At 38.6% G+C, this 27,281-nt stretch overlaps 1 protein-coding gene across 5 annotated transcripts in view; it reads right to left on the reverse strand.

The window, feature by feature from the left end:
• Positions 1–27,281, reverse strand: part of Phldb2 (pleckstrin homology like domain family B member 2) — a 196,633-nt gene that overhangs the window by 119,903 nt on the left and 49,449 nt on the right. For all 5 annotated transcript variants that reach the window (XM_070030271.1, XM_070030269.1, XM_070030270.1 and 2 more), the window contains exon 2: positions 9,372–9,430. The gene's annotated coding sequence lies outside the window, so the exon portion shown is untranslated. The remainder of the gene's footprint in view (positions 1–9,371; positions 9,431–27,281) is intronic.

Consider the following 27,281-nt stretch of genomic DNA (forward strand, 5'->3'; position numbering starts at 1 on the left):
CAAGAAGATACGTTTTCAAGCACAGTATGGGAACAATGCTCATTATGATTCTAAAGATCCTACTCTGTGAATACTCACTGCCCTGTGAGTTTTATACGTGTCTCCAGTTTTCAGGTTTGTGTACAGATGTGAATAGATAGGGCTATGAAAGTCAGCAGGGTATTTTGTCAGTAGAAATCCAAAGGCTAATAAGAAAGAAGTTCATCCAGTCTCCACTCCACAGGGTGGCTGGCTACTTTAAGAAGACTGGAGAGATCAGTGATTAGAGGTGTTATTTGGCTTCAAACCTTATCTTCTACAGACACAAGGGTTCCACAATTCAATGACAGACACCTTTCCTATAAAGCATTATGATTCAGTACAACTTCATTTGAAAACTTTTAACTATTATTTAGTAGTATTTCAGTGTGTCAGAATGGACATTTCCTTGGGCATGCCATCCCCTGGTGCTAATTTGAGACCAGAGACTGTAGCTCTGTTCAGTGAGAGCTGTTGGAATTTCAGCCTTTTAAAATGAAGAACCATTGCTCCAAGTGGAAGAAGTGATGAGGATACTTCATTACTCTCATCTTCCTCCCTGACCCTGAGGCCTTGTTACACTCAGCTTTTCTGGAAATTGCTCTAGTTGAGAACCCTAACAGCACTGTGAGCCCACAGACTACCAACCTTCTACTCTATTGGTGCATCATCTCAGAGGCTCCTCCCAGGAAAACAAATTACTTTAGGCTGCAGAGGTCCTTTCCTGGTTTAATCAACTGTGGATGGAAACTATTTGGGAAATAAATAAGTATGAACTTTTTTTGGTCATTATTCCCTCAATAATAGAGTGTAACAACTATACAGATTTTGCTTTGCTTTTGATAGTATCAGTAATCCAAGCATGACAAAGTATTCAGGAGAGTGTACATAGGGTGCATGTAAATAGTATACCATTTTACATAAGGAACTTGAGCAAGGTCAACTTATTTTTAGTAACATTACTCTTATTTTTAGTAGTATTGCCTACTGTTTACTCCAGAGCATGGGCCTGGTGAAACCACTGTAAGTACCTAGATATTTGGTCAATGATTTTGGTATTTAGGAGGAGTTTGTAGAAGCAATCCCCTGTGAATACCTAAGGACAAAAAGTTTCATTCATTTTAAGGGCTAAATAAGAGTTCTTTAAAGGCAACGAGGGTACTATGTCCTTATTCACAGAGCTATGTCTGATATATAGTGTGTGAGCCAAAAATGAAGAACATAAGAAGGAAACTAAATTTCTGGTGATTTTTGGCATTGGTCCCAAGGAGGGAATTTCAACCCAAGTGAGAGGAAAGCTGAAGTCATCAGTTAACCCCTCTGACACGGACTTCCTCTCCTGCAACAGCCATTCCTTAGAGCTCATAAGGAAAGATTCTGATCCCTGGCTTTGGTCTTTCACTGGGATCTTCACTGTAATGGACACCCTCCCTCTCCCCAGGATTGAGAGGAGTCTGGAAGGTACCTCTTATATGCCATCGTCCATTTTTCACAAGGAGATCAGACACTCCAACCCAGGAAATTGTGTCATGTTTTGTGTATCTTTGGTTATTAGGTCAAACTTTTTTGGTCTTGTTTTTTACCTTTAGGAATCAGTGACATTGTCTTGTATTTAGAACTGGCAGCAATGCAGACAAAATGTGCCCAACAGGGCCCTAAATAATTGGTACTTAACTCATGTTATTTTCAATATACTTAACATTCCTACACAGCCTATACATTTCTTTAAAAAAATTCAGTTTATATCAAAGACATGATATAATTTGATCACTTCCAAGTATTCATAAAGTATGGCAAATTTTATTTGCATTCTTAGGATCTTGAGAGAACCCTTAGTGAATCCATAAATCCATAGTGAATACACACACACACACCTCTGCCTCCCACATTTCGTGTGTATGCACACACACATACCTACATATGTGGAGATATATATTTTTATATAGATATAGACACTTTTTATTTCTGGTGTGAAGTATAAAAGACTTAGAGAAAAGCACCATGTGAGAAACTAATACTTCACCCCTTACTGATCTAGCCTTGGAAGGTAGCTGGAAAGGCAATCAGTATAATTATAAATCATGTGGCTTGCTTGTATTTATGGGGCTTGATAGATCACCCCAATTTGCAAAAATATAAGATTTCCTGACAGCTGAAATTCAAACTCTTCCTGTGAAAACGTGGTCATGCTTAGTGAAGCTGCTACCCCATGGAGACTATATATCTTTCTAGGACAGAATATTTTTGCCTTCCAGCCATCTGGAATGGAAATAAAACCTGGAGTTTCTGACCATTAGTCAGACTGATGGGCTTCTCTGAGGTGGCTAAAACTTTCCTAGGTAGAATAGCAAGAAGAGCATGTTCAAGTACACTTAAAAAAAAAAAAAAGAACAGCACTTGGCAAATTTATAGTACCATTTATAGTACAAATTTATAGTACCATTACTGGCTGCTGTATTTAAAATCAGATTCACTGTCACAAAGCCTGTGATGGTTAATTTCATAGGTCAAGCTGGCTGGGCCAATGTATGAAGATACTATTTGTTCCAATGCTCATCTGGATGTTGCTGGGACAAGGTAGTTTTTAGAATATGTTAACATATAAACAAGTAGACTTTGAACAAAGCAGATTCCTCACTGGGTGAGCAGACCTCATCCAACCAGTTAGAAGTATGAGGAGACAAAAAGCCTAACTTTGTCTGAAAAAGAGGGAAGTTTGCCAGCCTTTGGGTTCTAGCTGCAATCTCAGTTCTCTGAGGGTCGAGCCTGCAGGCCTACCATGAAGATCCTCAATTTATTAGCTTTTATCACTGCATAAACCAATCCCTTAGAGCAAATCTTTTTCTTTGTCTCAAATTATGTAGATTCTATTTTTTTTCCTAGAGTACTCTGAGCAATACAACGTCGATTACACATTCTCTACCACTTGCACTTGAAACTATGGAATAGACAATCTCTTGGGAACTTACAGGAACCATGAGTCTGGGCTAGTCAGAAAAAACAAGCATGTAAAATCCATCCATATGCTTTTTTTTTTTGGTCCTGTCTCAACAGCTGGAGACAGTCTTAATTAAGCTCAGATTCACACTGAAAGCTCAGAATTATTCCCATTGAAAACAGACTTTCCTTGAGGTCTTTAGGGAAGGATAATTTCAAAGCCCCTGGCATTAAACTCTGTTTTGGATCTGCACTCTCCCAGCTAGCATATTTTAGCTGCTGAGGTTTAAAGGCAGAACTCTTTCAAGACTCTGGAATTTGTTCTAGTGATATGCTGCTTTTTAATTATAAAGTGTGTTAATATCCTGACAACTCCTGGTGTTGATAAACTAAAGCACCACTTACCCAGTCATCCCTTGTTATCTCTGGGGGTGGGGAGGAAGATTTGTTCCAGACACCCCATGGTCTAGCCAGCAAATGCCAGTGATGGAATTTGTGAGTCAGATAAAGGTTTTGAATATCTGGCCACTGAATCTCCTGCCAACTTTAATTGGGTGTGGGAGCTAAAGGAGGATGAGTATGGTCAGCATGCAAATCTACAAATGCTAGAGGACTAGGGGTGTGTTTCAAGTGGTAGAGCAACTACCTAGCAAGTGCAAGATGCTGAGTTCAAATCCCAGTCCCTCCAGTCTGCTTGTATACAATGGAATAGTATTGGCATCTAACTTGTGTATACTTTAAACTCTCTCTAGATTTCTTATAACACCTGACACATTTACATATATTATATTATATATGTACATATATTATACAACACAAACATAGTATAATATATATATATATATATAGTACTATATTCTTTAGAAAATAATGATAGGAAATAAAGTCTGTGCATGTTCAACATAAGTGCCATTTTTCCTTTGAATCCCTGGATATACAGCTCAGAAATACAAAGGTCCAAATATACCTAAGCTAAAGGATTGCTAGCATAGGTGTCACATAATTGAGAGCCTCTTTCTGGTGATGATTTTCTGGCTATGCTTTTGTGGATCCACTCTTCTTTTCTCCCCCCTGATGCTACCACACACTGAGGACTCTAGATTTGGAAATGTGATGCCCTTGTTTTGGCTTCAGGGCCTGTGAAAAATCTGTTCTCTCAGATAAATAAATAAATGTATATCTGAGAGGTAGTTATAGCACTACCATGTGTGATTGAATTTCCAGGTATGGACTTACATGAAATATAGCACATATGAGAAGCAATACAGTGCCATATGAATCTGGGATTAAATAGAAGAGGGTTTCAGTGTGAAGCAAGCTTTCCTTGCTTCACTATGTTCTTCTATAGAGTTCTAAGGGGTCTAACCATTTCAAGAAATTTGAAAATTCTGATGTTAAGACTGTTTCCAGGTAGTTGTAAAGGTGTTATTAGAGTTGGAAAATAGAGCATATTTCTTTGGTCATTGTAAAACTTAATCTTTATGTTTAAATATTTACACATAGTAACTGGGCATCCATTGGTATTCTAGACCATCTGTGTCAGTTATTATGATAGTTAAGAATTTATGTACAATAGTGAAAAATTTATGGCTTGATTAACGTTTTGGGAAAGCTGATCACTAAGCCCTAAGTCCCTTGCCAACTCTGGAAGTCTACATGAGGTAGTTAGAGACAGGCAGAAGAATATGATCATGCCCTCTAAAGAGCTCAAGGAAAAACAAAGATGACTAACCTCAAGCCACTAGGGCAAGGGTGGTTTGATGTTTTCTTTTGGTTAGACTTTCTACTTGGACACTAGTCTTCAAAACTTCATGACCACTAAAGCTTGCAAGATATTTCATACCAGGTCAGATGTGGTTGCTAAATGAGGTTTTGCCTGCTTTGCTTGGTCTCTAAGTCAATAATTTATTTGATAAACAGATACATATCTTGGGAAGTAAAATCTCCACTACCAAAGACATTTGTTTATTTTTGAGATAAACAAGAAAAAAAATAAAGTCAGAGAAAACCTTGGTATGAGAGTGGGTTATCTTTTGAAGGATGAACAGCATTGGGGTTGAAGAAAATAGTGGATTTGTTTCCTGAGGGGAAGTACATTATATCCATAGAGAATGTACTAATGATATACCCAGATACCCACTTTGGTTTTTTGGATATTCTAGCTAGCTTTTCAAAATTCTTTATTGTAAAAAGAAGAAAAAAAAGCTCTTAGAAATTGCAATAAAGCTCTGCTACCCAGTGTCTCCCAGGAGGACAATCAGTGTGGTAAGATATCTCTTGGTCTGTCATGTATTGACGATGAAGATAGGTCTTTGCCTTGAGATGAACAAATGAAGTGAATTCAGATAAATTGAATTCAGATGGTTTATTCACTCTTTTTTATTCTTTTGCAAAACAGCTATTTAGAACTGTATATCATATATATATATATATATATATGTATATATATATATTTTTTTGTCGGTCTTGGGGCCTGAACTCTGGGCCTGGGCACTGTCCCCTCAGCTCTTCAGCTCAAGGCTAGTGCTCTACCACTTTGAGCCACAGTGCCACTTCTGGCTTTTTCTGTTTGTGTGGTGCTGAGGAATCGAACCCAGGGCCTCATGCATGCAAGGCAAGCACTCTACCACTGAGCCACCTTCCCAGCCCTATATCACATATGACCCCTGGTTTATGACAGCCTAATGATTCTCTCTTTCTTTAGTCAAATATTGGTATGAGAGTTAAAAATAAGTGGAAAAATGTAAAAAATTAACTTGTCTGACTCTAAGTTATTTATGAACTTTCTCTGAAGAAAGTTAAAAGCAAGTGGTATTATAGAGTGCCCCAATCTATGTCCATCTTTCACTGTCAGAGGTGAAATCAGGCAAGCAGTGATTTGCCCAAGATGACCCACTTTAAGCCTGAAGCTGGTTTGACATGGGAGAAGACACACACTGAGAATGCTCTACTGAGGTCACGATTCTTCCCTTCTGCACTGATTCCCTCCAAAGTTGAGCAATTTCATCATCAAACTTTCTATAATGAAACAATCATTTCATTGATCCTTCTATTGGGCCATCAGATAAACTTGCATATCAATAAATGACTCAGAAACAATATGCTTGTACTGCCTCCCCCATTTCCCTTTCATAGTACTATTCTTGTTTGTTTATTTGTTTTGCCAGTCCTGAGGCTTGAACTCTGTGTCTGGGCATTGCCTCTGAGCTCCTTTTGCTCAAGGTGAGAACGCTACCACTTGAACTACAGTATCATTTCTGGCTTTTTCTGTGATTTGAGAGTCTCACAGGACTTTTCTGCCCAGGCTGGCTTTGAATCACGATCCTCAGATCTCAGCCTTCTGAGTAGCTAGGATTACAGGCATGAGCCATCAGTACCCGACCATGGTACTAGTCTTATAAAGTGCTAATTTTTATGCTTATTGATATTTTCATAAAGTCACCATCCAGAGCCTCAGACAAGCTCCATATTCATCAACTAAAAACTAACATTGATTCCAGAAAGATGTATTGGACATAATAGATGATTTCTAGATAACACGGTAGGAGAATTTTTTCCCCTTGTTTCTTGCCTGAAACATAGGAAAGGAAGAACTATGGAAATGCAATTAGAGATAAAACATAGGCAAGCTCTTGGGTTTTATTTTACCCTGACTCTGTTCCTGTCTGTCTCACTTTCTCTCTTTAATCTGAATGCTGGAATTCAGATTCTGAAATCACAAAGACAAAGTTGGTAGCAGAAGAAAGAGATCACAAGGTTCTGGGCAAATATTTGGAGGAATTTCCCTGTCCCCTTCATGTTTTGAACAGTCACAAAATTACCAGTCTAAGTAGGACAAAGACTACAAAAACAAGTACTATTTGAGCATTATTATTTCCCTTCCCTCCTGAACTTTGTTATGCTGGCCTAGTCCATGTGCATGGTAGGGACTAAAAATATTTGTTTTTCAATAATCTGCTGCAGATAGCCAGTAATAAAGGCCTAATTGCATGCTTTGTTGAGATGAGCCTTAAAAATATATAATTAAAGGATCTGAAAAGCAAGACTTTAGAGCCGGGTACTGGTGGCTTATGCCTGTAATTCTAGCTACTCAGAAGGCTGAGATCTGAGGCAGTGTGGGCAGGAACGTCCATGAGATTTCTATCTCCAGTTAACCACCAGAACACGAAAAGTGGCACTGTAGCTCAAAGTGGTAGAGCACTAGCCTTGAATGAACAAGCTTGGGGACAGTGCTCTGGCCCTGAATTCAAGCCCCTATGAAAGACAAAAACAAAAACAAAGCAGAACTTTAGAGATTATCTAGTACAGTGTTTCTCAAAGTGTGTGTGTGTGTGTGTGTGTGTGTGTGTGTGTGTGTGTGTGTGTGTGTATGCACGCGGGTGCATATGTGTGCACACATGTGCATACGTGTGTGAATTTATTGACTATCTGTATCATAACCTTGGATGCATGTAAGGGAAAAATCCAGATCTTGCCATGAACAATTAAAGCAGAATTTTCAGGGAAGGGGAAGAGCTACAGCTCAAAAAGCTATTTCAATATATTGTTCTAATACAACTGATAATTATGTACACTAGTCTGAGGCTCACTGATTTAGCCCATGTTTTCATTCACAGATGGGGGAACTGGGTCACTTTTCTATAAAAGCTGATTGGAGCAAAGCATGGATGAGATCAGCATTCTGACTTCAGTCCAATACATTTCCTTTATCATTTGGTGAAGACATTTAGACATTTAACTAGTTTCTGTCTCATTCAGTGAAAACATCGGGCCTTGAAAAACCCCTCACTGAAGTGGTTTCCAGTTTTGCAAGCATTTTGATTTTATCAGTAAAACTGCTCAAAGGAGTACATTCTTAAACAGACATTAACTGGTAAAACCTGTTGCTTAAATCCCCCTAAGAAACATCCTGATGATTCAGGATGAGACACTCTCTGGTTGAGTCTCTTCTTTCATCCCAGAACATGTTTACTTCCACTCTGTTGGATGGCAACCCTAAGGTACAGCTGCTCTTACGGATTTTTCTGTTTGAGAACAAAAGTTGCTGCTGGGGATTTCTTTGGGAGTGTATTTGAACCATTTGTACAGAATGGTAGCTCTTCAGAATCTCCCTTGTGCTTACTCACAGAGCTGCTTTGGGGCAAATGAATTACCCTCTCCCCCTTTCCACTATTTTCATATTTCGTATTAGGTATCTTTGTGAAAGTAATGTTTTTGAACAAAACATCTATTATCAAAAATGAGGCAGTTGAGCTGAGCACAGTGGTACTCAGCACTCAGAAAGTTAAAGCTGGATGACATCAAGCTCAAAATTAGCTTGGGCTTCATATTGGGACCTTGTATCAAAACAACACAATAAGAGGAGGAGGAGAAAGAAAAAGAGGAGGAGAAAGAAAAGGGAAAAGAAGAGGAGAAGGAAGAGGAAGAGAAGGGAGAAGAAGAAGGAGAAGGAAGATGAGGAGGAAAAGCTGAAAAAGGAGGAGGAAGAGAAACAAAATGATAATGATGGCAGTGATATAAGAAATTTCTACATGTTTTAAATGCATGTTGCTTTACAAAGTAAAATGGGTCTCTGTCTTTAAGAGTTTCTAAGTAGGTTGCTCTTTCATTGGTATGTTCTCCATATATTTGCTTTCAGGAAGTAGTAAAGGTTAAATGAGGTTGTAACAGAGGCAGAGGAGTTCTAATCCTATTGGATTTGGTGGTCATATAAGAAGAGGAGAGGGCTATCTCTTCATGTGCATGCACCTAGGTTAAGCCACATGAACACACAGTGAAAGGAGGGCAGCCTCAAGACAAACAGAAAGCCCTACCAAGGATTTCCATGAACCCCCTTGGTCTTTCCAGAACTGTGAGAATTAAATTTCTGCTGTTTAAGCCACCCAGTTGACAGCATTTTTTCATGAGTAGTTGACATGAGAGCCATGAAGAAGAAGACACCTGGCTTCAACAGCACACAAAACAAAGCACAGTAGAATGGCTCCACATCATCCCTTTCCTGGATATACTTCCCATTCCAGAGATGTCCAGGGTCTGGTCCAGTGGGTCTGATCTCTGTGTGAGGGATCTTTCATTGGGCTCTTGAGCCTCTAGCTTCTGTCAGCTCCCCGTGTGAGTGACAGTGATATCTTTTCTGAGTCTTCCTATGATTTTTCAGTATGACCAGATGCACTGAATCCTGCCTCATTATATGCTTAAGAAAAGCCTCTCCAAATGCATATTTAAATGAACAGTGTTAACTATAGCACAGAACTCTTGAACTTATTTGCCTTTTTTTTTAGTGAGCTTTATATTATGTTTTACTTTTGAGGCAGTATCTGACCACCTTGATTTGTAATCTCTCCTTGATTACATCATAACTGCTGTATTTAAATCTCTGCAAGTGACTACACCAATGAGCTTAAAACAATGCTTACATCACAATTCTTTCAGCTTTGGCACCCCAGAAAGCAGAACTTCTGTATCACTGGTAGATCTGCCAAGAAATGAGAAAGAGGAACCTTATTGAAATTTTCTCAGGGGTAACAACCTCCTATACAATTTTTTTTTCCTCCTATACAATTTTAAGTTGACATAAAAGAAAGAATTCATCTTCGAAAGTGAGGAACCGAGTGAGTGCATGGAGGCCTGGAGGAGGAAGAGGAGGAATCGGGCCTGTGTGGCTGGGAAGTGGCTTACGCCGGACTGCAGACAGACCCTCCAGAATTACTGACATGCCACAAAACCACAGGCTTGGAGACAGTCTTCTCATAAGGGAAGAGGTTGAGCGCAAGGTCATCCAAAGGGAGAAGAAAATGTTTATTTTACTATTTAAAGTTGTTTTCTTTTCTTTAAACAAATTCTTCTTTAATTCCATAGCAAGAACTTTCTCCCGCACTTCTAGTTCATGTGAATTTATTTTTCCCAGGAAGCCACAGACTCACTTGAGGGTATTCTACCAGGTATAAAATTTGTAAGACTATACTTGGTCAGTTAACAAAGAAATTGACTAGGACCTGATAGTGTCTTAGCTATGAAGAATAATAATTTACTAATGTATAACAATTTCTTAAATATAATGGCAAGTTACTTCTGGACAGGGTAGACTGAGTCATTACACTTCTTGGGAAATGATTTAAATATATTATTTAAATATATGAATTAAAGGTCAAATGCATCGTTTAGTTGTATGTACCAATGATTTTTGAGAAAGACCTACGTGTTTTTAGAAGTATTTTTTGTTTGTACTAGAAGTATAACTGTAAGTACAATCTATCCCACCCAATCATTATCTTAGACATGAAAATCAGAACACCATAGCAACAGGAAATATCTTAGGGTTCATAAAATAAATCCCACTCATTTTAAAAGTTAATGCTTGAAGATGAAAGTGGATCAAGACTTAACCAGACTTCATGAGACTATGGAACGCAGCACTTCATGAAGATTTTGTGTGACTTGTTGGAGTCGTTTCTCATGAGGAATGTGCTTTTTTAAACATCAATCTCTGACTGAGGGCTGAACAGAGGTCGCATCAAGTGCTCAGGTGGAGGGCACCTCTGTCCAAGTACAAATAGTGAATGCCACATATAAAGCCATTGTGCTTGGTGTATGAACATCCACCACAGTGAGAATAATTAGAAACAATCATCAATGGGTCAAATACCTGGGTGGGGACAGAAAGGCTCTTCTTAGGCGACAGAAGTGGCATGCTCTAAACAGTTTAGGTCACAATTTTGAGTCTATTGCCTAAGACCTAAGGAACAAATCAAGTTTTAATTCAGCCATGGTTTCTTTGCAATAGTTGACAAAGAAAACTGAAGTCAATCTTGTCCAGCAGCACCTCCTGTGACCAATGAAATCAGAATTTCTGAGCTGGGGTCCAGGCATTGGTGATTTTTAATGTTAAGTGGTCATCATGTACAGCTAGGGGTTGTGCCTAATAAGGCTGTTGAGCGTGGCACCCAGTTAGGCAAAAAATCAAAATGTACTTTTTACCAAGGAAATAAAGCATTGATCAATCAGTTATACTTAACAAATCATTCCCCTTATGACTAGATCTGGGATGCATCCTTCCCTTTAAATTTAAATGAGTCCAAGTTTAGACTGTAATCTTCAATTACCAGTATGTAGGACATTCCCTCCTTAACTATGCCCTTTGTCTTGATGCAATGTGCTCCAAGTGATTTTCCAGCCAATAGTAACCATCATTTAGTAATGATGGTAAGTTATCATTTCCCAGTATTTGCCTAACCATGTGTTTTGTACTTCGTAAACTTAGTTTATTTCTCACTACAGAGCTACATAATAGACATTATTACCTTTATTTGATATAAGGAGAACTGAGCTTCAGGGAAGTTCTTAGATGTCTAGAATCCATAGGTAGAGATAACACCAACTCTGGTGTATGTTATCTTGCTCACTGGGTCCTGATAGTAGCATAGTTATTGTGGAGGAGTCTTGGACTGAGTCAACAAATACATCTTTTTTTATGGATCAACCACTGGCAGGACAGTGGTCCCACAACCACTCTGGACATGAGTTCTTTCATCTTTAGAACTTTGTAAGGTAGGGAAAAAATATTAAAAAGCACAAAAAAGAAGCCAGTCACAGGAGTTCAGAGTGGGCTCTCAACTGGATTTGGTTTTTGGTGTATAATAACGAGAAGAAATCCTATAACTCTTCACTCCCAATGGGAGAATATATGCATGTACAGGCAGTCCCAACTTCAACTATAGGTTACATGTAAGTGTCCTGAGCATAGTTAGGACAGGGTAGGCTAAACTATGAAATTCAGCATATTCAGTGCATCGAACATATTTGGAACTTTTTAGGATTTAACCTCTACTATAAGTCAAGTAGCAACTGTGTAAGGTATACTTCAATAAGAGTGAAAAGCAACACTGGGCCTCGCTGTACAGGTGACTACTTATAAGGATTTTTTTTTTTTTTGTCGGTCATGGGGCTTGAACTCTGGGCCTGGGCGCTGTCCCTCAGCTCTTCAGCTCAAAGCGAGCGCTCTACCACTTGAGCTACAGCACCACTTCCGGTTTTCTGGTGGTCTATTGGAGATAGGAGTCTCACGGTCTCTCCTGCCCGGGCTGGCTTTGAACCGCGATCCTCAGATCTCAGCCTCCTGAGTAGCTAGGATTACAGGCATGAGCCACCAGCGCCCGGCTCTTATAAGGATTTTATAAATACTATTCATATATCTTCATAATGGATGCTTCTCATTCCTGAATCTTTAACATTTTTTTTAAATTTAATTTTATTTGTGAACATACTGTACAGAGGAGTTACAATTACATGGGCAGGATAATGCGTACATTTCTTACCAAGCATTGCAGCCTCCTCCTTTGTTTACCCTTCACATCCTTTCCCAGCCTCCCCCCTACCCCCCAATCCCAATCCTTCTCCTCCCCCTCCCCTTGTAAAGCTCGTTTTGGACATGACAACTTGTACTTCTCATTGTTGCAACAGGTCCACCTGTATCCTTAAACAACTGGTTTTTCCCCATCTCCTCCACAAGTTATACTGACATCAAATATAGTGAAAGCAGGGGTTATACTGTGGGGGAAGGACATACAAAGCAACAAAGAGATAATCTTATAAATGCGTTAGAAACACATGCATGAAAGAAAAAAACATTACAATACACATCTAAGGGTTCATTTTCCTGACATCACATTATCTGACCTTTTCCACTTGACTCATACATATACTAGATATTACAAATAAGGGAAACCATGGGACCTATGTTTCTTTGGGCCTGGCTTACTTCACTTAATATAATTTTTTCCAAGTTTTTCCATTTCCTAACAAATGGTGCAATGTCATTCTTTCTGATGGAGGCATAGAATTCCATTGTGTATATATACCACATTTTCTTGATCCATTCATCTACTGAGGGGCATCTTCCTTTTCACGCATCCACCATGACTATACAGTTGATAAGTCTGAAGAAATGTGTACATATTTATCAATTACAATTATCTCTATATAAAACATGTCCATGTGCTCCCTTCAAAAGTTCCCTCATGTCTTTCTCTACAGCTTCACTCTCTCTCCACCCCTTGCTCCTGGTAATGCTGACCTGTTTTCTGTCATTAGAGATTAAATTTGTTTTTAAATTTGTAAAGACAAAAGCTCTCTGTGTCTGGAGTCTATCACTCACTGAGTCTGAGATTCATTTGTGTTGTTACATTTAGCAGTATTTCCTTTTTCTTGTTGAATAGGTATTATATTGTATGGATCTATCACAATTTGTTCTTGACTATTACAAATAAAGCTGCTATAGTTGTATTAAAAAATGTAGACTGATGTTTCAGTTCTCTTGGTAAATACCAATACCTAGCAAGAGGTTTTCTGGGTTATTACATCACTGTGTCAACTTAACTTGTTAGAAAAAACAAAGAACTGCTTTCCAAAGTGGTGGTGTAATTTTATATTTTCTCCATCAGTTTATAAAAGTTCCAGTTGCTTCACATCCTCACTGCTATGGTTATTATAGTTCTTTTATTACTATTTTCATGTTGGTGATTTTTTTTATTTTTCTAAGAGTGTTTTGGTTATTTCTTGTTTTGTGCTGGTTCTGGGGCATGAACTCAGCCTGGGTGTTGTCCCTGAGCTTTTTGGCTCAAGAGTAATGCTCTACCATTTGAGTTACAGCTCCATTTTCGGATGTTTTGATGCTTAGCCTTAGATAAGAGTCTTATGGGCTTTCTTGCCCAGGCTGGTTTTGAACCATAATCCTCAGATCTCAGTCTCCTGAGTAGCTAGGATTATAGGTATGAAGCACTAGCACCCAGTGGTGGCTTTTTATTTCACCAAATCTGGTTATTATTATATTATTTATCCTAGTTATGAGACTATGACAGAGAGTCTGTTCTAAAATAGAATCAGGCATATGTTTTCCACAGCCTTAAACAAAAAAGAAATCTCTCAAATTCTTCTAAAACTTTTTATAGCATAGACCACGCATCTTCAATGGAAATAATACCACCCTTCAAAATTATTCCACTCTGTTCTTGGGAAAGTGTGTTGAAAAAGTAATTATTTTCCTACTGGTTCTAGAGCTCACACTCTGGGCCTGGGTGCTATCCTTGAGCCTTTTTGCCGAAGGCTAATGCTCTACTATTTGAGCAACAACTCTACTTCTGGCTTTTTGGTGGTTAATTTCCTGCTTTGAACTGAAATCCTCGGATCTCAGCCTTCTAAGTAGCTAGGATTATAGGTGTGAGCTATCAGTGCTAGGTAAAAATTAATTTTTTAAAATGTAGTAATATGATATATGCATATATTAGAAACAGTTACAATAATACAAATCTGATATTAAATTTCATGGAAGAAACTCTCTCAAAATGATCATTAGGGGGTATGATAAGCAAAAGTTTAGAAAGTGGATCTGGGTATTGGTGGCTCATACCTGTAATCCTATCAACTCAAGAGTTTGAGATCTGGGCAACCTGGGCAGAAAAACCCATGACACTCATCTACAAAATAACCAGCCAATGGCTGAACTGGAGGTGATGCAAGTGGTAGAGCTTCAGCTCAGCAAGTACAGCAAGCACAAATCCCTGAAGTTCAAGTTAACAACAACAAAATCTTAAAAAGTGGAATGGGCAGAAAATCAATAAAGAATGGCAGATTCTGATCAAGTCAAATGTCCTAAATTGAGCACATGAATTTGGTCTGGAATAAACTCCATAGAACAACCCTCCCCCCTGCCCCAATCACCACCTATTCTCAAGAATCTGCTCAGTCTGAAGCCATCAGCTTTGGAAAAGGAATGAAGAAACTTAAGATTTCTGTGTGTATGTCATTTTCTCTTAAGACTTGGGGCTGGGATATAGCTGGATGGTAGAGTGCTTGCCTAAATCAATGCAACCCTTTGGGGTTGATTTCCATCATCTCCAAAAAAATTGTGAAAAGATATTGTTATTTGCATTTTTTATAGGGGAGAAAACAATAGCTCAATGAACCCCTTCAGATACTTCAAAACGCACATAGTGGTTTCTAAGAAGGAAGAGTAAGAACCTGCATATATTTGATTTTAGGTCTATGATTGCATCTCACAGTCACTGATTACAGGTGAGTGCCATGATGGTCCCTTCTCTTATCCTGAGTTCATTGAAAACAGATTCAAATTTGATGTTCCCTCCTGGTATAAATTCCAGGGATGGCTAGTGGGTGAGGTGACGCTGTCCTGAGCTACCTCAGGAGCTTTGCAGGCATAGGGAGAAGCTCCTTCTAGGCTCAACCAGACTGGAGCTAATGAAATCCAAGAGGTACAGTTGGCAGAACCCATGTCAGGATTGCAGAGACTTTGAGTCCCGACCCTGCTTTCCATTCCATATTATTCAGCGAGGGAGGTAAGGGAAAGGCCCTCTGATCCACCTAGGTTTGATCGACCTAAGTTGTTCAACTTTTGGCTAACTGCTAGTCTCTCTGCTTCCAGCATAAAGGTTTGTTCTTGTGTTGTCCACTCCCAAGTAGCCTGTGACTACAGGTTTTTAAATTACAGTGGTGCTGGTGAGCTAATGTCTCACGTCTACAACCCTAGCTACTCAGCTACTCAGAAGGTTGAGATCTGAGGGTCATGGTTTGAAGACAGAACTGAGAGACTCCTATATCTAAGTCACTAGTAGAAAGAAGTAAAGTTATGGCTCAAGTGGTTGAGCACCATTCTTGAGTGAAAACGTTAAGGGACAGTTTTGCATGATTGTCCTTTAGCCTAGATCCTGACTTCAAGCTCTAGTTCTGATAAAGTAGCTCTATGGACAATAAACAGATCACATTCTGCTCTTCTTCCTGTACCTAGCAATTGCAAGGCATCCTTAAACACATTTAGGGTTAAAATTTTAACTTCTGGGAAATGCAAATAAAGACAACCCTGAGATACCACCTTACCCCAGTCAGAATGTCCCACATCCACAAATCAGCCAACGACAAATGCTGGAAGGGTTGTGGAGAAAGAGGAACCCTATTACACTGCTGGTGGGAATGTACACTTATACAACCACTTTGGAAAGCAGTCTGGAGGGTCCTTAGAAAGCTAAAGATTGACCTCCCTTATGACCCACTTCTAGGCATCTACCCTGAACAACAGGAATCAATATACAAGGACACGTGCACCTCCATGTTTATTGCAGCACTGTTCGCAATAGCTAGGATATGGAAACAACCCAGATGCCCCATCACAGATGAATGGATCCAAAAATTGTGGTATCTATACACAATAGAATATTATGCAGCCATTAGAAATGACAAAATAATGGCATTTGCAGGGAAATGGATGGAGCTAGAAGGAATCATGTTGAGTGAGGTAAGCCAAGAACGAAGAGACAAACGGTACATGATCTCCCTGATAAGTGGATGCTAAATCCAAAATGTTAGGTGATACGACAAAACTAACAGGACTTAAGAAACAACTCCCACTCATCTGGTTGAACCACTACTAAATATCCCCATGCTGCTGATCACATATATGGTATATAACATGTGAACACCATTATATGTTACAGACTATGATAGACAATTTGCTCCAGGAAAGTTAGAATGAACTTGTGACTTTAAATGAGCATCATTATTCCACAATACTATGAAATTCTGGAAATTATGTAATCACTTAATCACAATCAAAAAAAAAAAAAGAACCTTGGGGAAGGTAGGGAGGGAGGGGATGGTAGGGGGAAAACAATGGAGGGGGTAACAATGTTCAAGAGGAAGTATACTCATTACCTCACTCATGTAACTGTAACCCTCTGTATAGTATCTTTACAATAAAAAAATAAAAAATAAAAATAAAAAAAAATTTAACTTCTGTATCATAGTGTTCTCTGTCATTATATACCTGTTTTGTTTTATATTTCTTTTTCTTTATTCTTCCCCAGTGAGCGATTGCTATTTTAACTATAACCATAGTTAAAATTATTTATCCTTTGAGAGCAGGACTTCCACCTTAAAGTTTTCCTGACAGGACAAAATACATGTGTTCCCTTTACCCTCCTCCTAACACTGCATCGAACCTCTGTGAAACACACACACACACACAGAACCAACAGTGTAAGAAAAACTGCTTGCTTGCTTCCTTTGGAAGAAGAGAAAAGAGAAGATTAGAGATGGAGATTCCAGGGCTATGACCATTTCCATTTAAAAGAGAGATGATGTACAATGCTTGCCTCCTCTGTAGTAAATGAATGCATATGAAAAATATAAAAGGAACCTCTGAAATCCTTCACATAAGGGTAAGGCACACTTGTAGTTATTTTACTATTGGTCAAATCTGTAGAATGTTTGTCCTGAAGGACAAATACCAAGCATTTCACAAGAGGTTATAAGTCATCTTGTTCCATGCTAGCCTGGAAATAAGACTTGAAAACACAGGAAATAAATAGTTCAGGGAGTACTCCAGAGGCACAGTGGAGGTGTTGCTAGATATTATTGATTCTCAAGCAAAGCCTAAAGGACTAGTGTTACTTGGATGGAGTTTAATCCAGAAGAGAAAATGTAGAGCCTCTCAAATGGGTCTTACCCCTGCCTTTTCTCTCCTCTGTTTTATACAAGATTGTGAATTGAAAGTGCACTCTTTATGAGTTTAGGCTTTTGTGGTTTCATTCTTTTGAAAATAAAAGACTGAGAATGAATATCGTTAAGGTCACTTTTGTACCTAAAGTTCTCTAGTTCTGTATCAAGACAGTGCTATATGAAAGGCAATGAGGTTGGTTGGTTCTGTCTCGGAGTTCATCTGAATTAGTACATCTTTCTGGGAATCTTCATCTGACCTTTCTCCAGTCTAATTTACATCCCTTCTCTTTTGCTCTCTTATCTCCTCTGTGTTATCTGAGTCTTTTTGAAAGCAGAGTTTATAACACAAAACTTAATTTCTACCTCTCTCACTGTATTTTATATACCTTAAGTCAGATATTGTCAGATTCCAATGAGGTCATAAAGAAGTTGGTATATATCCAGGACTCTGTAACAGTGAGCTAAATGAACCATCAGTGAAAAGGATAAGGATCTCATAAAACTTTAGTTTTGAACTTAAATGTAGCCAACATTTTTAATGCCCTATTAAGACAGATTTCTGCAAAGAAGCCATTACAGAGAACAAAGACATTTAAACCAAAGAAAGTCTTTAAAATAAGCAGGGGTTGAATCCAATAGTAGAAATGCCACATAAAGGATATATTTTAAAAACACATGGGTAGGACATAGAGAACCAAGGCATCTTTGTCTTATGCCATGACAGACACATTTTGTACACATGAATTAAATTGTTTTCAAGCATGGTGGTCAATAATGAGGTGGAACAGAAAAGTGTGGCAATGTCAAGTCTGTAGTCTAAGATGAGAATTAGGACAGGGTGGGGTGGTCCAGCAATTTCACTGTGAGTTCCAAAAAGAGAGAGTGTGTGTGTGTGTGTGTGTGTGTGTGTGTGTGTGTGTGTGTGTGTGCGCGCGCGCGCACGCGCGTGTGTGCTCTCATGTCAAACAGAATTAAATAATTTTCTGCATTCATTGCTATTATTTTGTTTTTGGTGGTTGGTACTAAAGTTTAAACTCAGGGCATCCTGCATTTTAAGAAGTTACTCCACTTCAGCCACTCTGCCAGACCCTTTTTTTCCAGTTACATTTGAGACAGGCTCCTGCTTCCTGCCTAAACAAGCCTGAAAGGCAATAGTATTTTGTACTTCCACCAAGCCATGGGTCAAGACAGAGTCTTGACAATCGTTTGTTGGTCCATACTGGCCTCAGAGTGCAGTCTCCTGATCTTTGCCTCACAAGTCTATGAATTATTTTGGGGAGAAGACTGTTGGTATTTGTTAGGCACTTGATGACATGCAGTTAGTGGGGAAAACAGATACTAGATCAACGAAGGCGATAATGAGAATCTCAAACAGGGTGGCTTGTTTAGGTTATAGACTCAATGAAGATTCTCCCTAAGGAAGTAGTACTTGGAAAAGACATGAACAGAATGGGTTAGGAAGCAGGAAGGTAGAACTAAGCCTGAAATATAAAATCTAGAGGCAGTTTGAAAGACAACTAACCAATCAAATAAGCAAACATGCACAATGTGGTTGTATTGATCACAAAAGGATGTAAGGTGGGAAAGGCTGTAGGCTTTGTGGGCCTTGACATGGATTTCACTTTCATTCTTTTAGTTCCTATTAATTAAGGATGTGACATAATCTGATTTGTGTTTTTAAAATTTCCCACTGCCTGCTCCATGGAGAAACAGAAACGAGCAAGTGGGGCCACAGAGATTTGCTCAGGGGGATGTCATACTGTCCATATAAGGACTTTGGCAACTTGGAGTAGGTGACAGCTCAGGCACTGGCAGAGTCCATTGAAGGGTATTATAATCAGCACAACAATGTTTAAACACCCGTGGGATTTTGTTTTCTTGTTCTCAATTTCCTTTACATTGTCCTCTCTAGAACTGGAACTATAAACCTAGTTCTCTCACCCCCTCAAGAAAACAAGCCTTCATTTAAGAAAATGAGGCAAGCTGAGGCATACTGTAAGAGTATCCAAAAGGCATTATTAGTGGGAAAGCTCAGGGGCTTTCCCAAAACTCAGGGCTCAAGGGATGTGGAGTATACGGTTTTATGAAGAACACATGTACTTTCTAAGGTATCTGATCCCGCATGGCTCACTGGCAATAGCCACATCACTGTGCAAGTCTGCGTGGAGGGCTCTAACGAAAGATCCTCAGCTCCAGCTGCATTCAGTGGACCAACAACAAGGCGTGGGCAATGTGTCCTTCCATGGTATGCTGAACCTCCTAGTCAAAATACTACATCTCAACCATGACTGCACTTATATCATCTTTGGGAGTTAGAGAGGACTCTTAAACATAACTTGGATATAATTTACCTGGCCTGGAGGGTAGAGGTCTAATTTGGCATGCTTATTCAAAACAAAGAAAAATAATGGTACCTAAGGGTAAGGATCTGCTCTTATTTATTGGCCTGAGGCCTATGGCATCACAGAAAGAAACCAGACATAATTTTTTTAACTGTTTATGGTGATAGCAGTAGAGGACTGGTAATTTTAGAATAGCATTGGAAATAAAAGTGGAGAAAACATTACAGAAAAGGAGACTATGCTGGAATGGTCATGGAAACAGCTGGGGAACATGTGGATCTCTTCACACATGGGCAATGTCAAAGGCAATAGTGGCAGAGGCATTCCAGATGGTTCTACCCCTTCTGTTTCACATCCCCACCTCCCAGTACCAGAGTCAAGTGGACAGGCCTTGAGCAGAGATGAGCATGGCAAGGGTCAACCAAACTCTTGTCTGCTCGTGGATCAAGGACAGAAGTTCCACAGACCAGAAGGACCCTTTCCAATAATCAGATTTACAGAATGATTTAAAACACAATGAAATAGGCACTCATACATTTTGGTGAGAGTATGAATTGTTTATCTTTTCTTCAGGGCAGATTTCTTGATCTATAAATATCCTCCTGATGTTCATACGTTCATATCTTCCTCTGGTGCACAGAAACGAATTAACCATAGTCTTGGTTTCTCTCTCTCTCTCTCTCTCTCTCTCTCTCTCTCTCTCTCTCACACACACACACACACACCACCTGCATCTGTTTGTTTTCTTGCATGTCTATTAGTTTATGAAAAGTCCTTAGAACATACCAATCAAAACAAATACTCAGACCATGATGACATTGATATCTTACAGCAAACTCCCTGAATTTTATCCCTCTGCCTGCTTCCTATCTGAAGTAACATGAGTCCCAATTTCCTCCCTCCAAACTTTGCCTGGTATATAGGAGATGAACCATATATGACTACAAAAATGCAAAATGATATTTAATACAAATACAAATCCAGAAATGTAAATTGTGATTATAATAAAATAACATAGGCATTTCATTGCTAAACAGTGAGAAAGTCTGATAATACCAGTAGTCAGAGAGGCTCTAAATCCACTGCCTCATGCATTATTAGAGATTTTTGAGTTGTTGTATAATTCTAAAGAGATAATTTTGCATTTTCTCATAAAGGCATGAACCCATCTACTACACAAGGTAACTATACATCACTTAAATCAAGATGATTTTACAAACCAAAAAAGGGCACTGTTAGGGTAAGTTTGCAGATATGCAGATGTTAGTGGGACTGATCTGGGGAAACTAACCATTATTGGCATTTAGCTAAAACCCATGAAGTTACTCTTGGGGACAAATCATTTGCCCAATAGGATTCTTGAGGCACTGTTCACTGCAGCCCTACTCATGGGGATACAATCTTGTGCTTAGCCTTTCACTCCACAAATCCAATATGTAGGAATTTATTATAAGGAAAAAAATATTAGCTAAAGACAACTATTTTCTTGTTATTTACTAATGGTATTTACTAGTCTAGTTTTATAATACGAAGAATCTGGAAACGACATCAATAATGACATTTCACATTTGGTTTAGCAGTTGTTGTATATTCATAAAATGAAATATTAGCCAAGATAATGCTATAGAGAAATGCTTATGTCAGGAAAAAGTCAATTACAAATCAGTACACTTATTATTAATAATGCTATTTTTATAAAGTGAATATGAACACTTAAAATGTGAATGTATATAGTTGATCGTTTATTATACAAAGAACATGTTGGTGGATCTCTGAGAAATGTCTAATTATTTTAACTTGTTTTTCTCTAATATTGTTTTTATATAGCATAGATTGTATTTATATAGATATATTATTACTATATTCTATGTTATTATGTACCACTATAATAATCATGGATGTTTCTGTTAGTAAAAAAAAAAATACCTAGGTGAAAAGTAGATGGATCTATCATTTCAGAATAGTTTTGGTTAGAGGTTACTCTATTTTCATTGTCTGGTGGCATGTAGTTTTGTGTTCAGATTATCTTGAATAGGCAGGGTTCCGTTTTCTATCTCTATGCTTTGCCACTCATAAATCAGCCCACACACCCTATCCAATCACTTCACATTCAGTAAAATTCAGGCCATATTGAAATAGGTGCTGGTATAATTTGTTGAGATCCACAAGTTCCTACCACCTCTGTGGAAGGTTCTCTCCATTGCTAAAAGTAGTGAGTATAGGTGGCCACAGATCTAGGTTAGTGCACTGATGTGGTCTGACCCTTGAACTGCAATCACTCAGCGACCTACAGAAAACACTACTGCCTTAAGTGCTTTGAAGAGAGTGTGAAAAGAAAGTGAAGAGAGTGTGGCAGGGACAGTGTTTGGAAAGTGAGTATGAACTTGTCAAGGACTGTGGAAGTTCTTTATCAGAAGAGAGACAACAGAAGACTTTTTCGCAAATCTGATTTGGTGGTCAGCAGTAGGCATATTGGAGCCTTCCTGGAGTCAAAAGGCAGCTCAAGGAACTCCCATATTGCCTTAGGAGCAGGCCTTTTTTCATGGTCATTTTCTGAACAGAAAATGTGCTTCTAATAGCAGAAAATAAATATTTGGAAGTGACTTTGTCAGGTCTGTGAAAATGAAAACACAGCATGGGCTATTAGCAAAAACAAATGTTAGGAGATCAGCCTTCTACCTCCTGGGGGCTGATTAGCCGGAACACCTTTGAGGTGATGATAAGACCCAGAGGCAGTTCAAAGTTCTCCTCCTCAAGCCTGTGGAGACAAGAGGGCATCATCTGGGGTGGTATAATTCCATCCCAAAGCTCTAAAGGGGCCAAAGATAGCTGGATACCCCGTATTGTGTGAAAACCACAGACTTCACAATACTGTGTTGGTAAGGATCAAAGCAGTCATTGTTTCCAAGATTTTTCAGGAACTTAGGTTTCTATTATTCAGTTGGCCAAAGACAAGGCTAAAACAAAAATGCCCAGAACACAAAGTCCTAGGAATAATAGCCTGGCTTCAACTAGACAGTAGTAACCACTTTTATATTAATTTTGCCCAGTGTTAGATGCTCTGTGCTCTCTACCCATATTAAATGTCATTTTTCTATCATTCTTAATCCAATAAGGTAATGTGCTACATTACCATTTTAATGATGAAGAAAAATGCAACTCAGAAAGGTTAAATCATTTTCCTAAATTCACAAAACTGGTAAAGCATCATGAACTCTGGACCATCCCAATACAAAGCCTGCATATCTTTTTTTTAAATAGAAAATATACTTATTTTTATTTCTTTAATTTCTAAAATGGTCCAGATAGGAAGATCTCAGTTAGTTATGTGACCAACCATAAGTTGTTTCTTTAATTGTTGGTTAAACAAATAACTGCCCTGCTCCCACAGATAATACTGTCACTCCTTCTAAGAGCTAATAAAGAGTTCTATTGAAGTCTACAGTCTTTTGTTTTTCAAAGGAGCTTTTAATCTGATGCCAAGAATCTGATAGAACCTTGAACCTCAGGCATAATCATTACTCAACTGACTGAGAGTGGGGTGCATTGTTTTGTCCATGTCCTAGATCAAAACTCTGCTGTGATACTTGGGGAAATAAAACTCAGTCACCAAAAAAGTCACAATGGGATTTTGTGTACAAGTTTGTGCTTCTCCTCTGTACTTTGACTCCACTGAAGAGAAAGTTATGTCATAGTATTAATAATATTTCCTGGTTCACAGTTCTGCAATGCAGTCTCTCTGCTGATAGAGGATGGAGACAGAGGTCTTTATTGAGTACTGATTATGCTGCGTGATTTCCACAAGTTGTCCTCTTAATCTTTAAAGCATTCCTCCATGTAGTTATAGTGATTCCAATTTGCTATTTTACCTCAGACTCTGGATTTCCAGAGAGAACACATAAAAACTAGATGAGAGAACTAACAAATGAAGAGCCAGAGGACCTATAGAAGGCTCCTCATCTTTTATTTAGGGAACATTTGATTCATGTCATTTAAATATTGACATACCTCTTTCCCTCTTAGTCTTTCCCACCATTGGAAGATAAAGGCTTTGACTTTAAATATCAGGACTGATATTTGTAAGTTTCACTTTGTATTTCTGACCAGGTCTGAGTATAACAGTGGTTTTCTGCAGTGCTTAAGTTTCCATCTCTTCCATCACTTTTAAGTTGCTAAGAAAGAATTCTATCTTCCTGGAAAGTAATGACCCAACTTGATCAGAATCCATGAAGCCATCATATAGGATAAAATGGCGACAATCTGTGACGAGTAATCTTAAGCCATTTCCCACTCAGGTTCTCATTCTAGTCTCTACAAGATTAAAGAATTTCCTATCATCTATTTTTATTTACATTTATTATGTTTGCTGCACACTTAACTGACTTAGTCTCAAAGGTTTATTCTGGAGCTTTCCAAACTCTATATTTATTTGAAAAAAAATATTTAGTGTTCTATTTTAGAGAAATATGTAACTGGGTTGGGTTTACCCCAGAATAGCCTGGGTGGACTATCAGTTACTTGACCCTAGGGTGGTCTTTTTTTCTTGTTTGTGACTGTGGAATGCATCCCTCTCTACCATGAAAGCTACTGTATTTGTTGAGGGGAGTTAGACCAGAAGGAAACAGAGTGCCAGAGAACTAGGAAGAAAAATCCCAAAGTTAGCCCAGGTTACCATTATAGATTTAGAAATGAGTAGAAACAAGAAGATCCTAGCTCACAAATGCTCTAATTTATGTCATATTGTAAGCCACAGGAATCCATCATGAAAGTCAAGAAGAAGGTCTATGAATAACTAAGTGGAAGAAGCACTCATTTGCAACGTTTCTAACACAAGTGCAGTAAAATATCCAAAGAGTAGTAGGACCATTTGATTTAACATTACCTGCTCTGTAATGAAATTCTTATATTTCATGCTAGCATACTACTAGCTACTCAGGAGGCTGAGATCTGAGGATCGTTCAATGCCAGCCCCAGCAGGAAACTCCATGAGACTCATCTCCAATAAACTACTCAAAAAAAAAAAAAAAAAAGAAACAAAACAAAAGCCAGAAGTTGTGCTGTGACTCAACTGATGGAATGCTGACCTTGAGCAAAAGAAGCTCAAGGACAGCACCCAGGCCCAGAGTTCAAACCCCCGGACTGGCAAAACAAAAACAAAAATAAAAACAAAAACAAAAAACACCACCACCAACAATAACAACAACAAAACACCAAGAAACAGTCATGAGGCTAACAACTTTAAACTAGAGTTTCTTACAATATGAAGTAAGGAAAGGTGTAGTATGAAACTATAGTTAAAAATGCAGTGCATATTGGAAATTGGTGAGGAAAATAGACCTTAAGTGCTTTGCCACACAGGTTACAATTGCATGCAAATTTGTGAAGTATTAGTAGCTATTTCATACCTATACAAGCCAGATCACTATCATCTGAGAACTTTTAAAAAGTGAAAATTCTTAGGCCCCAACCCAGACCTACACAAAATAGAAAATGAGATGTGGGCTCCCAGCTCTATTCTGAGACTACTGCCTTAAGAATGTTTTACACTTTGCTGGGAAGGTGGCTTAGTGGTAGAGCACTTGCCTTGCATGCATGAGGCCCTGGGTTCGATTCCTCAGCACCACATAAGCAAAAAGAAAAAAAAAGATTGTTTTGCGCTCATAGGCTGTTACCTATTTTGGAACATGTTTTTATTGGAACTATAGCACTGTGGGAAATAATCATGGGCCAAGGCCCTCTTCAAACACTATGCTATATTAGCTACTGTATTTTTTTCTTGCTTTCCTCTTGCTCATAAATTGTCAATGTGGGAATCTCAAGTAATTAATATATATTAATTATATATAATACATTATATATAATGTAAGAATCCTGTCCTAATTGCTTACAGCTCTAAGAGAAAGTTACCCTCTCCAACATGTAATAACAGTTAATCCACTTGCCTTTGAACCCACCAATCAGTAAACTTTGCCATTATATAAATCACAAAAAGTGATCACTTTTCAATAGTACAGATTTGTTTGGATCTGCTCTAAAATAAATGTCTTTTGATTGGGTTACTAAAACATATAAAGGATGTCTCTTGGGGTTTTATTTTATACCAATCAAGGAAATCTTAGATGAACCAGCAATCATAGCAAATGCTTACAGAAAGGATTTATGGAGCTATGATTTACTAGACTGGACTTCCAAAGGCTTTTAATTTTCCAACAGGCAGTCATGAGTGAGCCTTTTCTTCAAACCTTGAGTGTATCGCTCAGTATTTGTGTTTTATAGCTAGCTAATAGGTTGTTTATAGGTGTTGGGTTGTTGCCCTGATGGAGTGTATGGAGGAGGTGTAGTGAAGAGGGTATGTGGAAAGGTATGATGGAGAGGGTATGGTGGGGAGGATTTGGAAGAAAGGATATGTGGAGCAGTTATGTGGAAAAGGTGTGGTAGAGAAGAGTTGGTGGAGAGGGTGTGTGGAGAAGATATTTTGGGGAGGGGAGGGTAGGTAGGAGTAAGTGGAGAGGATATGGAGGAGAAAGCAAATGCTTGTGAAGCATGCAGAGCTGGAGAAACTCTTAGGCATCACAGACTCAGTTTAGAGACTTGGATAGAAGGCATCTATCTCTGACACGATGGTAGTTAAACACCTCCAAGAAAATTGTTTATGTAGTAGCATAATTGTGGGTCTATTAGGTTGTTATCATTACCAGACTGTGAGAGTCCTAAAAGGACAAACTTCATTTTAATCTGCGTCTAGCAAAACAAGTCCCAATTTTTTCTAAATTTTTTATTCTTTTTGTTGGTTGTGAAGCACTGTCCCTGAACTCTTTTTGCTCAAGACTAGCAGTCTACCACTTTGTGTCACAGTGCAACTTCCAGTTTTCTGGTGGTTAAAGGTCTCACAGGCTTTCCTGCTTGGGCTGGCTTTGAACTACAATCTTCAGATCTCAACCTCCTGAGTACCTAGGATTACAGGTCTGAGCCACTGGTGTCCAGCCCCAACTTTTCTTTGATGAATGATGAAGTGATGAATGTGTAAACTTTGAATTTAACCTGTGGAGGGAAGATTGGTTGTTTTTGTGTTGTTTATGCTTGTAGAGGGTTACAAGAAGGTAAGGCATTGAAATAAAGAGGGTTTATGAGAATGGGCACATGAGTTCCTATTTGGAAATCTGTTTATGCCATTTATCTCACCCATTTATTAGACAGAATTATAGAGTCTTAGGCTTGGATAGGACCCTTGTATTACCTAGTAATGATATTTTAGTGCTACTCTTTCATTTTATAATGACAAACTGTGGTCCAGGCAAGTTAGATGGCTTGCCTAATGCTCTTCTCCTTGCTGTGTGTTGGGGCCCAGACTCACACACCAGCTCCCTAAATTAATGTTCCTTCCTGTCTACTCATGCTTTTTTTGGGGGGGAGACAAGGTTTTGAAAATAAGAATGGCAATTTATTAGAGATTTCTTTTGAGGTAAATCAAAAGTTTGG

The sequence above is a fragment of the Dipodomys merriami genome, unplaced genomic scaffold (assembly GCF_024711535.1).
Source record: "Dipodomys merriami isolate MVZ:Mamm:240054 unplaced genomic scaffold, mDipMer1.0.p SCAF_2, whole genome shotgun sequence".
Lineage (NCBI taxonomy): Eukaryota > Metazoa > Chordata > Mammalia > Rodentia > Heteromyidae > Dipodomys > Dipodomys merriami.